Source organism: Arvicola amphibius, chromosome 13, assembly GCF_903992535.2.
Source record: "Arvicola amphibius chromosome 13, mArvAmp1.2, whole genome shotgun sequence".
NCBI classification, from domain to species: Eukaryota; Metazoa; Chordata; class Mammalia; order Rodentia; family Cricetidae; genus Arvicola; species Arvicola amphibius.
Window position 1 is genome coordinate 9,752,256 of NC_052059.1, and position 16,633 is coordinate 9,768,888.

The 16,633-nt window shown below is 37.5% G+C and overlaps 1 pseudogene; it reads left to right on the forward strand.

The window, feature by feature from the left end:
- The first annotated feature begins 8,088 nt into the window (after window positions 1–8,088).
- Window positions 8,089–16,115, forward strand: LOC119800300 (annotated as a pseudogene).
- Window positions 16,116–16,633: the final 518 nt, after the last annotated feature.

The following is a 16,633-nucleotide window of genomic DNA, read 5'->3' on the forward strand; positions in this document are numbered from 1 at the left end:
AAATATTAGTGCTTTGAAAGAAATTTTTGTTGGGGGGCAAGTGAAATTCAGAGCTAAGTAGTTATATTTTCATTCTTTGAAGATTTTGGTTAAACTCAAAATTAAGTTAGGAAGCATTGTAATTTCACTGGCTCTTAGACTATATTTAAGAGACATGCCCTTGGTTTGCAGAAGCAGGGAGAGTAAATCTGACTGCTTAAGATACTGGAGAATTGAGAGACAGATCCACAGCTTAAAGACCCTAGTGTATTTCCACTTTCAATTTCAATTCATGAAGTCTTTATGTAATTTCATAGATCAGGGGCCATTCCCTCACAAGATGGCCATTTCTATGAAACCAGATACAGAATAGTATCTCTGAGGCAGGACCAATCTGTTTCTGCAGAAGTTAGAAACCAATTACACTATTCTGCTCATGTTACTATCATGTAGTCATTTTAGGAGTATGTAGAAAATTGGCAAAGAAAGAAAATAAAAATTAAACAAAATAAACCCTGGCTAACTAATATTCTTCAGGGTCTGGAAGAATTATACTGGGACATTATGGCCCGCTTTCTCCATTGGCGGAGGGAACGCTGTGGTGCCAGGCTAAGTCACGAGTCTGGTGCTGTGGTCCTATCTGTGGTGAGAGCATGTATACACTGCAGGGCTGGTTAGGCACAGCCTCGGGGATTCAGCCCTTCCTCGTGGTGGGGAATCCAGGCTTCAGAGTCTGATCATTGTAGCTTGCTTCTTAAAATCATCCTGAGAGAGGCACATTGAAGGGGTACCTTTCTGATTTAGGGTTTGTTTGTTTGTTTTCCATTTTGGGGCAGGATAGCACATATTATCCAGCCCAAACATCCTGATGTTTAGTTTTCCTCTATTCAGTCTGCTGTTGAGCATTAGAGCAACCTGTTCTTCAATTAAGAATGGAGATGACTCACAGACCTGTGTCTGCTTCTCAAATGTTTGCAGCAGGCATTTGTTTTGTGTTTGCTTAATTAAAAACGTTTTCTTTTTCTTTTTTTTTTTAAAAAAAAAAAAAAAAACGATTCATCATGAACATTTAAGAGCAACTGGGGGAAATGTGCAGAATAAAGGAAACCCCGAGTGACTGCCTAAGGCCACATGAGGTATTTAGGAATGTGTGCTGTGACCATGGGCAGGGCCACGTCAAGAACCAGTGACTCAGACCCACAGGAAACTGGCAAAGCCTTCCTAATACAAGTGGTCTAAGACTGGTAAGACATTCAAGTTTCACTTTAGTTTGAGGAGGAGTGCTTGTGAACCATTGAGCCCAAATTTCGCAAATGACTGCTTCCTCCTCTCAAAAGTTTACAGCCTAAGACTGCTCGTCGATACAGGCCCTACAGAGACAGTCTAGCGCCGTCTCCTAGGCAGGGCATAGGATATGCACCAAGGTTTCTGGTTCTTGAGATAACTGGTGTCAGTGCACTACAGAGCACTATGTCACCTGACTCCAGATTCTCTCTCTCTCTCTCTCTCTCTCTCTCTCTCTCTCTCTCTCTCTCTCTCTCTCTCTCTCTCTATCTCTCTCTTCTCTCTCTCTCTCTCTCTCTCTCTCTCTCTCTCTCTCTCTCTCTCTCTCTCTCTCTCTCTCTCTCTCTCTCTCCCTCGTCCCTCCCGTCCCTCCCTCTTGGTTTTCATTGAGCTCTACTTTTTTCTCCAGATTTTCTTTATATGGGTCTGTGTATCTGTCCTTCCTTCCCTTACCACTCCTAGCCAGGTGAAGTTTCAACTGAAGTGGACATGGCCATCATGTATGAATACTGGTTCAACCTTTCAGTTTGTGAGTTTCTGCAGTATTGAAAATGAATATACGAAGAGTAAGTTGAAGTTGTGCTAAGTTAGAGTATTTTGAGTTCTGTAAGTAGTAGGATGCCCTTTCCACAAATTCATCTGTACAACCGGAAGCCTGGTGGGATCGGAGGTGGAGGTGGAGGCCTGGCTGTATGTCACTGCATTGACAGAAGCTACACTCTAATTGTTAGGTTATTGATCTTGCAAAACCAGCTATTAAGTTTCTAGTTCTTTAACAAACTTGAAATGATGCAGTTTCTGCTGAGATTGCCCTCATTTTTGTTGGGTGCATGAGGTTAAGGGAAGTTTTCCTTCTGACAATGAGAAAAACCAGGTATCAAATGGGTTATTTTCCACAACAACCTGCTTCAGTGCCTATATGATTTCTTCTTAACTCTGCTCTCTCCATTTCCCTCAATGTTTTCTGTCTCAACTCTTCCTCACATTGTACACCTTACACAGTCTGTAATTGCAACAGCTTGTATAAGTCACTTTTTATTTTTTTTGCTTGTTTTTTGAGACAGGGTTTCTCTGTGTAATAGTCCTGGCTGTCCTGGAATCCTGGCTGTCTTGGAACTCGCTCTGTAGACCAAGCTGGTCTTCCACTCACAGAGATCCACCTGCCTCTGCCTCCCGAGTGCTGGGAATAAAGGCCTGCACCACCACGGCCCAACATAAGTCACTTTTTAATTAGTTATTTTGCTGATTTGAATTCTCTCTGTGTAGCCCTGACTGGCCTCCCAATCTCTGTGTACACCAGGCTGGACTTGAACTCACAGAGAGCTCCATGCCTCTCTCTCCAGTATGTTGCTGTTAAAGACTCTAAACTTAGTCTATAATGAAGCAGAGGTGCTTTTTTCTGTATTCTCCAGAGTCTTTTTTCCCGATTTGATCCTGAGATTCCTCATGTGAATACAAATTAGTTTTTCAAGAAGGGTGGACCAAAGAAGAACTGTCTTTTTCACTGCCTACACAGAAGAAATGACCATACTCGAAACTAAAAAGAACTCTCATCCCTGGGACTCTGAACAATAAAAATATTCATTATCACTGAATACCTCTACCAGAAATCAATAGTATATCATTGTTTTATAATAATTGTTTTCAAACAGGGATGCAAAGGTGTCACTAGCGTTTTGTTTTCAAGCTGCTATCACTTTGTTATGCTGAATAATTTTGTCCTCTATTTGTAGATATTATCACATTCATAATTAATATGACAATTCTAATTTAAAATATGGTTTCAGTAACAACAAAATCCAGCCAAGTAAAATTGTGTTGACTTAGAATTTATGATTATCTATGGATAAAGTGGGATATCTAACTAATTATTTTTGTATGCCAAATAATTAGTATTTAGTATTTTATTCTTTTATTGTATTACACTTCTATGTGATATTTTATTTTTCATTTTTAATTTCTAAATCTTATGAGCAACAGGACCTATTAAATGTAATGGATGGATATTTTCAATACATCTTAGTATTCTAAATGTGTTCTAAATTATTATGTTTATCTTTCTCCAGACTGAGTATTGTTTTGTAGGAGGAGAGGCCATTTGTTTGGCCTGGCTGCCCAGAGCCCAAATATTCACACAGAAACTGTATTAATTAAATCACTGCTTGGCCCATTACATCTAGCTTCTTACCAGCTAGCTCTTACATATTAGTTTAACCCATTTCTATTAATCTGTGTATCACCACAAGGCTGTAGCTTACCAGGTAAAATTCCCAGCATCTGTCTCTGGTGGCTCCATGCTGTCTCTCTCTGAATCTGCCTTCTTTCTCCTACCACGCTATTTAGTTTTCCCTGCCTACCTAAATTCTTCCCTATCAAGAGGTCAAGGCAGTTTCTTTATTCATTAACCAACGAAAGCAACACATAGACAGAAGGGCCTCTCACACCATTGTTCAATATGTTGTTTCTGTCTCATAATATTCAAAAGTTTAAGAGTTATATTATATATATAATACCAATATAAGTTAAATAAAATATATAAAGATATAAATATATGCATATATATTTAATAAAAGTGGTATATTTTTGTTATAAATAATTCTCCTGAGGAGGATCTTTCCACTGTTAAAATCATGAACATATTAAAGAACTCAACAATCTACAATTTACCACTACTCTTAACAAACATTAAACAAAACATTAATATTTCATTTATAAAAATCAATAAGCATAATTTTATAAATAATAGCAATAATTTTATATACCCAATTGTCCAAATTTATTTTCATGCATTACATATGTAATGACTAACATTGCCCAGTATTTTCAAAGGTCATTTATATGGGTATGTATGTATTAGAGAGTTCTCATGAATTTTGTTCATCTGTAAGTTTACACATACAAAATCCATGTAATTTTTTATGGAGAAAATACAGTCAGAAGACTACTTTAAATATTAATGTTTTTAAGGAAAATAGTTATATAAATGCAAATTTAGGAAATAACAGAGAATAATAGGTATATAGGTTAACATACTTATTTAAAAGAACATATAAACATGAATTGTTGGTTACCTAATACATAGAGGTAACAGTATTTGGGTAAATTATTTAAGACTTTCTCTTACCTTAGGAAGGTTATTTTCAGTTATATTAAATGAAATGCCCCACGCTTTAGTTTGCTTCCTCATAAAGCTCCACAGCAAATATCTCACAAGTCAAGCAGGTGCTGTGAAACCTGCCGAAATTTTGTTTGAGACAGATATTTTCTTTTTTTGAGACAGGGTTTCTCTGTAGCTTTGGAGCCTGTCCTGAACTCTCTCTGTAGACCAGGCTTACACAGTAACAGCACCGAGTGAAGTAAAGGCCCCAAAGAAACGATAATTGCAGGAGATATGTTTAGAGAGCCTACTGTGCAAATTTATATAAAGATCTCTATATTCGGGAGTAGTGATAGAAGACAAAAAGACAGCCCACAAAGGCTACCATTCCTGCTGTTCTGCATAAAAATCTGCAGATTTAACTTTGTAACAGAATGTCAACATTAGAGAGCAACAGTAATTCAACTAGTAAGCAGATATTTCCTTATAATTAAAAGTAATTAATTTTCCCTGATACCCAATAATGAATCCTGTGACGGTGTAGTGGCTATGAGAGCACATACTTTTGAGTTTTAGTTAAAAACAATGTTTGAAGGAAGAGTGTGTGTTCCCCCCAAAATTACTCATTGTTTTGACATAAGTTATTCAGAGAAAAATATACTTTATCTATTTATGTGTGTGTATCTATCTACACACACATACATGTACATACACACACACATATATGCTGCTTTTCTTACATATGTGTTCATGTGTAGTGTGTATGTATGTGTGGTGTGTGTATTTGTGTGTGCATGGGGTTTGAGTGGGAAGAGAGAGAGCTACCTGAATATCGACTGAAGCAAAGTATAAAAAGCCCACCTCTCTGCACCTGTTTGTGAAATCCAGTCTCTTCTATCTTATTCTCACTGGAGAAAGCTTCAACAAATTAAAATTGAAAGAGAACTAGAAAAGTGCATGCACAGGTCATGGTCACAGGGTCTGGGAACTGGTATTAAATGAACAACTGCAGAAGATGTATGGCCACGTCTCACAAAAACTCTTTAGAAATGAAACACCAATAATTGGATATTTATTTTTATATACAGCAGGTGGTTATTTTAATGTTAATACTGGAGAAGGATTCCAATGTTCTCCAAAGGTAATTATTTGACTTACACCCATTTTGTTATGACCCTATTGTGTGAAGAATTATGACATTCTTACTGACAAAAGCTTAACAGTTTCATCGGAAAGCCTGTGAAATCAGCAGATAAAATGCAGTCTGTTTCCACCGCTGTCAGTCTTCCCTTTCCGGGAGGCAGCTGCTGACAGCACAAATTGAAAACGTGCAGACTTCCTCGTAACCTGATGTACAGGCTAGGAGATCATGCAGAGGGAAGCAGAATGGGACACAAACATCTGAATTCAACACCACTTACCTAATGCCAGAGAAGCTGAGAAAAGGAAGTTCAAGCCTGTACAACTATTGTGTAACCAGGTCAGAGAATCATGCCAAAAGGCTGTCACATCACATTGAGTAAATAACTTCCAAATATGAGTAGGATTAAATTTCTATTATTCGTAGGTAATCGTTTCATTTTAAAATTGACTAAAATAGTAATTGACCAAAGAACACCATACAGAAATAAATTATCCCAGGTATTTGAATACAGGAATGAATTGCATGATCTTTTCATTACTATACAAAGACCAAAATACACTCTTCATTTGTATTCTATAAGTCCTTCTTGGTTTTTGATTTAAGATTTACAATGAAATAGTGCCAACTGAGGAAGATTCACAGGCACTCATTTGGTTTCTCTATATTCCATAGGTAGAAAAAGCAAATTAGATAGGGAGCAGAAGAATAACTCTTGTTTTTTACTTCTTCAGGCCCTGATGGACACAATATAAATTACAATCAAAGTAATAGAACTGAAAATTAGAAATCAAAAAAACTGGTAGGTGGTGGTGGCACATGCCTTTATTACCAGCACTCCGGAAGCAGCAGCAGGCAGATCTCTGTGAGTGTGAGGACAGCCTGATCTACAAGAGCTAGTTCCAGAACAGGCACCAAAAGGTATAGAGAAACACTGTCTCAAAAAACCAAATAAATAAATAAATAGATAAATAAATAAATAAATAAACGAACAATAAAAACTAAAAAGAGTTTAACTGAAGCTAATAAAAAAGGAAAATGTGTTTACCCATTTAGGATTTCATTCAATATTAAATTTAGCCTGCCTCTCTCTCTCTCTCTCTCTCTCTCTCTCTCTCTCTTCCTTCCTTCCTTTCTTCCTTTCCATTTTTCTTCATTCCTTTCTTTCTTCCTTTTCTTTCCTTCCTCCCTAGTTCCCTCCTTCTCTTTTTCTTCCTCCCTTCCTCTCTTCCTCCTTCCGTGCCTCCCTCCCTCCTTCCCTTCCTTTCTTTCTTTCTTGAGTCACAGAAAGCAAACCACTCCCTGAGATTGATGACAGTTGTAGATCAGGATATATGTTTTCCCTCTTCTACAATCAAATCTCCAAGCTCCATAGTGATTTTGTATGTGCATATATACATATTTTACTGTAAAACTCATGCTCAGTTTGAATTTTTAATAGTCAAAATTATTTTCTTTCCATTTCAATACTCAAAAAGAACACATGCTTATATAACTCTTCAAATACATAAAAGTTTAAATTACCTAGGCATCAATATAAGACAAATTTTCAAGAGTATTCATCACTCCTCATATCTGCTGCTCATTATTTTGTACAGTAAAAATGATGTATTGGACATTATTTAAAGGAATGACTTATAAATCACCTTGCATATTAGATACACAAATATTATGATAATAATGTTGTGCCATTGAGAAAATATTGATAACTTAAAAACTTCTCTGTGGAAGTTTACCAGGATTCTTTTAAATATATTTTAGGTACATATTAACAAAATATTTTTATAGAAAATTAAGGCAATTCAGATAGAATGTCAACCCTTGCATTGACTTCAGATCTACTGAAGGACATAATCTTCCAATAAGGCATTTGAGGCACATGGTGTTCCTAATGGGATAACAAGTGTAGCCTGGTATGCACTTCAGATTTAAAGGACATTATTGTGCATGAATCAAATAACTTTTCAAGGCTAGTCCAGGAAAAAAACATAATTTTTTTTATTTTCTAAAGTGAAAAGTGTATTAAAATACAAAAGACTGATGTGTTTATAGAACCAGTTTCTCAGGTCTAGATGCAATACCGGTTTTACAAAATGTAATTCTGGAACAGTGAGGCTTTGCAATGAATGAATGGATTCAGTGAATTCCTGCATCCAGCCTGTGAAAAGAGAGAAGTGGTAGTGAAATCAAAGGGAACCTGGAATTTTCTACAGAGGCAAACATAGACAAACAGACAAAAAACAAAGAAAGTCAGGGCTCTATATGAAAATAGGATCAAACATTCCAGATTAATAAAATGCAAAAATAAACTTTTTAAAGCTGATGGTCAGCAACACATAAAGACTTCAAAAATTATATCTGACTGCTGCTCATAGTCAAATGATGGCTCAAATGGTCATATGATGGCTCAGATGGTCAGATAATGGCTCAGATGGTCAGATGATGGCTCAGATGGTCAGATGATATCTCAGAATGTCACATGATATCTCAGATGGTCGAATGATGGTTCAGAAGGTAGGTCAGATGAAGACTCAGAGGTTTTGATAATGGTCCATGTTATCAGATGATGGCTCAAGATAGTCCGATAATGGCTCAGCTAGTCAGAAGTATGCTTAGATGGTCAGATGATGGTCCCAGTGATCAGGTGATGTCTCAGATGTCAGACAATATCTCAGACAGTCAGATGATGTCTCAGAAGGTCAGATGAAGGTTCAGGTGTTCAAATAATGCTCAGATGTTCAGATGATGCTCAGATGGTCAGATGATGCTTATGTGGTCAGGTGATGCTCAGATGGTCAGATGATGCTTATATGGTCAGGTGATACTCAGATGGTCAGATGATGGCCCCAATGGTCAGACAATATCTCAGACAGTCAGATGATGGCTCAGATGGTAAGTTGATGAATTAGATGGCCAGATCATGGTGCAGATGCTCATATGATGACTCAGCTACAGACAGGTTACCACTCAACCCAAACATCAGCTATTTCCTTTTTTAGAAGCTATGCTGGATAGACCGAAAATATGCTGTGGGTTATATATAAAGAACTTTTGGGAGAAGTCCTTGTTAGGCACCTATTTTGGAATTTTAGCAATGAAGAAAGTGGCATCAGCCAAAAATGGAGGAGGAGCAAGGCAAAACCCCTCTGCTCAGTAAAAGAGTCTTCCAACATAGCTACCTGCTACTCTGCTAGAAGGTACTTTTTAATGTAGATATGAATCCTCCAGCCTTGCATACTGTAAAAAATAAAATGGTTCAAAACGTATAATATGTAATCTTTCCAATGAAAGATGTTGAAAAGTGTTTAATTTATATGCACACATATTTAATATATACTTTCCTCTTTAATTTTATTATTTATCTCTGTGTGTGTAAAAGCCCTTTCATGAATGAATTTGTGAGAATTTACAAATCAGGAATGGGAATTATTGCAGTTATTCTTTTAAAAAAAGACTGGAGTTCCGTACTTTTCTTCAAGAAAAAAAAAAAAAGTACATACAACTCAGCTAGCATGACTTGTCCTGACAATAGCTTGTTAACATGTCTGAAATATTGAAATATTGCCAAGATTCTGATGACTCAAACCTATACAGCAATCATTTAGCAGGTGGATTTTGTAGTACAAATACTATTGCAGAGGGAATGATTTCTACACACCAAAATTCAGAAGTAGCTGAATTTTATTTTCCATATTGGGTCACGCCCTTTATTCTGATAATCGGTTAAGATTTTCATTTGCTTGAAGCTGCTCCTAGTTAAGTGCCACCAGTGTGCAGGGTGATCCCATAGGAAAGGCGCCGAAGCACTGGCATTTAGTTGGTCTCGTTACCAAACTGAGAAACTGTAAATGAAGTGGCCAAAGCTTCAGGGTGGTACAGAACAAAGGAGCCTCCCTCATGAGTACATTTATTGTAAACAAGACATGGTTCATATCACTGTTGATCTGCAGGATTCACTTTCAGTTCTAGACAATCTCTGCTCATCATTCTGAAGGCTTCTTCTGCCATTAGGACTTTTTTCACTCTATTCTAATTTTGCTAGAAGAGAACAGATGTGTCTCAATGCTAAGTACCTCAGTCTTGGTTTATTCCTTCATTTGTCCTTCCTGAACAGATACCCTGAATCCTTCAACTCTGAAATCCTCATTAAAACTCTCCTCACTGGCAGCCTTACTAAAACACTCTTATTACTTCTTTTTGAAAAGTTCAAGAAAAAAAAGAGAAAATAGCACCGAGTTTTCATAATGTTCTATTTGCCTGCGTTAACAGCATGAGTCCATGCTTATCTTTAAAATCAAACTTTCAAAGTATAGATAATATCTCAAGGAACAAAATGCTTCTTATGGGCATTCTATCATTTTATAAATGGGATATTTTGTATTTATTTCTTTGAGGGAAAAATTCTACATATACCAAATTACCAAAAGCACACAAACCAGTTAGAGGGCAGTGGAGGGGAGGGGCGCTCTGCCACAGCCTTCGGGCTTGCCTTACCAGTCCAGCCAGACTTTAGCCTTCATAGGGGAAAACCATTTATTTTGTTAAAGGTCCATTTTAGTATTTATTCATATGTATGTGTCCGAGTATGTGTATGTTTGTGCACAAGCATGCATATATCTGGAGAAACCAGAGGACAAAAGATCCCACTGTGCTTGAATTACAGGCTGTTGTGAGTTGCCTGATGTATATGCTAGACACCAAACTGGGATTCTCTGGAAAAGGGGCAGCCACTGAGTCCTCTTTTCCAGTGCCCATCCCTTTCCTGTCAGTGGTTTTTCTAGTCTAAGAATCTCTAAGTTACTGATGCACAGTGCTTTAAGTTGAAAAATACAAACAAGAATAACCTGGTGTTAAAAGGGGTTTGATAGGATAGCATCTGAAAATAAATATAACTTTAAACAAGATGGAGCAATGCAGTTTTCTACACAGACTTTCTTTTTCATGACTATGTCTTTCATTTCTTTTCTCTCTCTCTCTCTCTCTCTCTCTCTCTCTCTCTCTCTCTCCTCTCTCTCTTTCTGTCTTTGCCTCTGCCTCTATCTCTCTCTCTCTCCTCTCACACACACAGTTGTATCACTAAAGAAGTCCATCATGAAAGATTATAGACGTCAAGTTACTCTTTATAGAACAAAAGAGTATAATCATGAAATTATGATTATTGAAACAAAGCAATCTATTTTTATAATACCTTTTGGTCTCTTGTGACTAGATTATGAAGCTTGTTAATATTTTTCACTGGGATTTTTTTATCTTTTAAGTGTTAAGAAAATTGTGATAGCAAGATAAATGGCTCTGACAGAAATGATGGAGTTGGTATATTTTCCCCTAGTACGCAGACAATAAATATAATCCAAAACACAGAAAGCCTGCTAACTGGACAGGAGAGGAACACAGTCCTGTTACTAAGAAGGCATTAAAAGAAAGCTTGCATAGGCTTTAAGCATATACACACTGAAAAATCCAAGTGGAACATCAGAAAATAAATCTAAAATTTGATATCTTGATGTGTAAACAGGAAGGAATGTCTTTGGGCTCTTACAGGACAAGCACAGTGCATTTTTTTTTCTGGTGTTCTCTGAATCACAAACTGCAAAATTGAGAGAAAACCTATGCATCTTTTTCTACACAATAGAAGGCAGGAACCTTCAGACAATACTACAAAACCTTACCTATTGTATAGTTTTACATATATAGAATTACATAATATATTGTACATTTCTATATATTATATGTCATATGCATTTCAATGTAGAGAGATAAGATGTGTATAAATAGGACAGGCAACTGTATTGTATAGTTATAGACAGGCCATTGTATTGCATTTTCCATTTTTTTGTTGTCAGTGTTGTTTGCAGTGCTATCTACAACAACCACGTTATGTAGCAATTTTCTTTGAATTGAAACATTCCCTCCTAGGGGTTGTCCTGGGAATCTAAGGAAGTAAACAAAGTAGCAAGCAGCAAAAATTCACCAGTCCTTTCCCTAGACGAAAAAACAGAGACCAAATGGGGAAACAAACAAACAAAAACCTCCCACCACCTGAACAGCTTGAATGAAACTCTGGCACACTGGTTCTCAGTCTTCCTGTTGCTGTAATCATTTCATACAGTTCCTCATGATGTAGCGCCCCCAACCATTATTTTTTCATTGCTACTTCATAACTGTAATTTTTCTCCTGTTATAAATCGAATGCAAATATCTGTGTTTTCTGATGACCTATGGTGACCCCTGCAAAAGTGTTCTTCCACCTCCAAAGAGGTCCTGACTCAGAGGTTGAGAACTGCTACTCTAGTTGGATGGACTGCATGCTAGCACTGCAATTGACAGGGTTGTTTCTGTACTTGGGATGAATATGTTTGTGTAACATCTTTGCCCCCAGCAAAAAATAAATAAAATAAAAATAAAAAAGAAGCTGTACGTTGTCCTCTACAAAAATCAGCAAATATGGTTTATTTGAAACCATTTCTCCATGAAAGGCATACAGTCCTTTTTTGATTGGAATTTCCAGACAGCTGGGATTCATTCTCTCTCCAAGTCATCTTCCTCCGTAGCTAATAATCCCCTCTCCTCACCCTTCCTGCTTCTTACTCATCTTTTCATCACCCAATATTCCAACGAGGATTCATAGTGTTTAATCTTTACATTTGGACAGACTCTTTCCTGAGAAAAGAGGGGATGAGGGTTGCGTCATGGTTGCTAGCTGGGAGGTTCCATGCTTTCCAGTTTTGAGAGGGTTCGAGGTTGCGCTTGTCTTGTGGAAGTATTGAAATTTCAGATTGTCTGGCAGCCTTCTTCTCACACTCTACCGGAACGGAGGAGTGCAGAAGTCTTCAGTGCTGTGTTGATGGTAGTTCTTTACTCTTTCACTCTTTACTCTTTCTGACTCTTTAGGGTTTTTTGGAGGACCTGGCAACCAACTCCCAAATAAATCATACACACACACACACACACACACACACACACACACACACACACTGGAGACTTATTATTACCTATGAATGAATGTCCAGCCTTAGCTTGACTTGTTTCTTGACATTTTTTTAAATTTAAATTAAGCCGTGTACCTTTTGCCTCTGGGCTTTTATCATTCTCTATTTCTGTAGAACTTAGTTTCACTCTTACTTTATGGCTGGCTGTGTGGCTGGCTATGTGGATTGGGTGGTTGGCTGTGTGGCTGTGAGGCTGATGTGTAGCTAGCTGTGTAACTGGTTGACTGTCCCCTAGTGTCATCCTCTCCTTGTTCTCTTGCTCCTCGCACTTTTTCCAGATTTCTCCTTTTATTTATTCTCTCTGCCTGCCAGGCCTGTCTATCCTTTCTCCTACCTCGCTAATGGCCATTCAGATCTTTATATGACTATCAGGTGTTTTAGACAGCCGAAGAAACACAGCTTCACAGAGTTAAACAAATGCAGCATAAAGAAAACAACACATTTTACATTGTTAAACCAATATCCCAGAGTATAAACAAATGCAACACTCCTATAAAAAATATTTTACGACAGTGTCGTCAAGAGTATATGCTTTGTTGGAGCCTGTTATCCACTCAAACTGTGGAGAGGTTGGAGTTGTTTGTAATCAGAGATGATGACCTAACCTTTCTACTCTTCTGTCTCTGACACAAGCTCAATGGGGAAATGCAATAAAAAGAGATGGGCGCTATCCTCAACTTCTAACTGGTCATGTACTATCATGGATGATGTAGAATCCAGAGTGAAAGGGGGCATTTCTTGTCTGAGAATTTTGTTCATTTTGTGGTTTTCTTCCCTGGTCTTGGTTGAGATAGTATGATTACACTAAGGATGTGTTATGCTTTATTTCATCTCTTGATGCCTTTTAGATGCTGACTTCTGCAAACCCATGGCTGGCTATGAGATATGTAGCACTTCAGGAGGTATGCCACTACGGCTCAGCATCTTATTTCTCCCAGACTCAATGTTCCATGAAGAGCATCCAGCGGTATTACTTATACTATCTCAATTCTTTGTTGCTTGTTAAAATTTGACTTTGTAAAGGAAGGTCAGAGCACAATAAATCAATTTTTATACAAGTTATTTTTATCATGCATTTGGAAAAGAAAGATTATCAAATGGATTTCTTAATAAAATTTCCATTTATATTAGTCTACTGTTTGGCACATGGTTCTGTATGCTACTATTGATACAACATGCTATTGGTAACTCTTAGTGTTACTCTACAAATTGATGTACAAATAGTTTTGCACATAAAACATATGGCCATGAAAAATTTCCCCATATTCATAAAAGAATGGCTATGTACTGAAATAAATAAATAATTCTGCCTTCAATATATAGAACCTGCTGTTTAAGTATCTTGTTTGACTTCCTAAAATGTGTGTTTGTAAGTCCCTGAATGTAGTTTTGTGTTTTTCATGAGGCTTTCCATTCCAATAAGAACAGCTGGTGAAATCCACAGCACTATCCTACATTTCAATTAGAAGTCATTGGTGTAATGCTATTTTCAGGATCATTTACTGAGCTCTGAAATGAACTCTGTTTGGTAAAAATGCCTTCTTACTTTGCTGCTATTAACTTAATAAAGGAGACTCCTCTTATCTCTAATGAGTGGGTTGACATGGGTAGAGGACTTGTTTACTAAACTGACATGATCCCCACAACTTTTTAAAGCCTTCATTTTGATTTTAATATCAATTAAAGTCCAGGCATGCTTGTTTTATATTTATCATTTTTATATGCTTTGTAGTATTTGTAATGAGGCATTTGGTTTATTTTATTTTGGTTTAAGAAAGGTGTCATTGACATTTATAAGAGAATTCAGTCATAACACACACACTAAGGTCAACTCAAATAATCTCATCAATTTGCAAATGAAGTCGCCAGAGAATGTAATAATTAGAAAACACGGATAATCAGTGCAAAGTGACAACGCGTCTAGGGTGCAGACAATGCACGGAAAACACAGATTATTATTCTAGAGAAGCTTTCTTTTCTAACCAATGGAGTACCCCTCATTTGGAACTTTGAAGTTGCACAGGTAACCTTAGAGTTCAGGTGGGGTGGGGGTTCACCGCATTGATAAATTACTTGCCTTGAAAGCACACATGTGAAAACAAATCTGGACATATATGTGTACTTAATACAAATGTACACAATGCATAAACATTATAAATAAACTCTATTCATATATAAATGTGTGTATGATATATATGTGTGTGTGTATATATGTATAAACTTTATCACACTTGAAAAAGAAATGTGCATACATAAACTGTATTACACTTGGTGCAGGCATATCAATCAGAAGAACAGGCTACAATAGTCAGAAGAATAGGGACAGGCCACCTTAGTCAGAAGAGCAGAGACCCCCATACTACACCAAAGGTCAAGCTAGCTATAAGAACAGTTCCAAAATTGGGCAGAGATTCTGTAGTAAGTCACAGGTCACAAGTAGCTAGAATCCAGGCCACAAATCCCAGAAGGCCAAAGACGAAGTAGAAATCAAGGAACAAAGCACCCATCCTACAAAGAAAAGCTCAGAAATCAGAAAATGTACCTATAATCATTCAAAACCCAGATGCCTAAACACCAACGTAAACATAGAATCAACAGAAGTTAGGGCAATACGGCACCACCAGAGCCCAGCTATCACTAGGACAGCAAGACCTGAATATGCAAGTACAGTTGAATCACAAGGAATGAACCTTAAAAACAACTTAATGGAGATAATAGAGGATACCGTCACCGTGTTGCTTCTGCCATTACCACCTCCAAGAAGATGACTGTGTCTCCACATATGCTGATTTTGTCAGTCTGCTTGGGATTTCTTCACCAAGGGTTATGATTTTGGCTTAATAAAATAGACTCAAAAATGAAGTTTGAGAATTGATTGGAATTTACCAGCTAAGGTTCAGACAACACAGAGACCACCAAAGTGAAAGGAAGTCTGGAAAGCAAGCACAGATTAGTTGAATACGGTCTTATGTTTACAGAGAAGCGGATCAAGACAGCGCTCTGGGCACTGACACCAACATGAAAGACCAACTCCAAGGTGGACTGAAGCTGACCTTTGATTCATCCTTCTCAGGTATCACTGGGGAAAATGCTAGAATTAAGATAGGCTACAAGATGGAAAATAGCCGGCTGGGTGGTGATGTGGACTTTTACATTACTGTGACTTTAATCTGGAGCACTCTATTGCTTGGTTCTGAGACTTGGCTTGTTGGCTTCCAGATGAATTTGAGACCTCCTCATCTTGAGCAATCCAGAGCAACTTTTCAGTTGGCTACAAAATAAATAAATTCCATCTTCATACAAATGTGAATGCTGGAAAAGAATTTGATGTCTCCATTTTCCAGAGGTAAACAAGAAGTTGGAGACGCCTGCTAATCTCACCTGGACAGCAGAGAATTGTATCACCTGCTTTGAAGTAGCAGCCCTGATGCCAGCTATTTAGCCAAAATAAACTGATGAGGTTAGGGTTACTTAGACCCTAAAGCCAGGTATCAAACTGATGCTGTCAGTTTAGCTGAAATGCAAGAACATTAATGCAGGAGGCCACAAGCTTGGTATAGAACAGGACTTTCAAGCATTAATTAATATTGTACAATCAGTTATTTTAAACTATTTTGCAGTATAGCTACCTTCGGAGTTTAGGGTAACTCGTAATGTTGTGCATTGGAGATTTGAGAACCAAAAATTCCCTTGTTATATCCCGAGACTAAAGATGACTGGACTTTAAGGTGTTTACCATTTCAGATGTACAGCAGAAACCTCAGTCCAGAAAGGGTTCTTTTAGCTGTAGATGTAAATTCAGGAGGAGGCCTCTAGTTATGTCAGGCTGCAAATGGAAGCTAGGACTATATGGGCTCTTTGGAAATCTGTATTGAGTCCACAGATGAGACTATGGGTTCCTGAGCATTGAACTTTGGTGACTTAAATCTTACCGCTGAGAAGCATGTACACACCTGTGTGACATAGACTTCATAAACAGATCTTCGTGTCCCATTCCATCCTAGCCAATCAGTTACCTGGTTTTGCACCAAGAGTCATCTCAGGTGTGATTAGATATTCGTTTTGTCAGTTGGGTGGAGAGGGTGAAAATGAGGGAGCAGGTAATTCTGGGACTAAATTGAGTCCTTATATTCATTTTCTTCC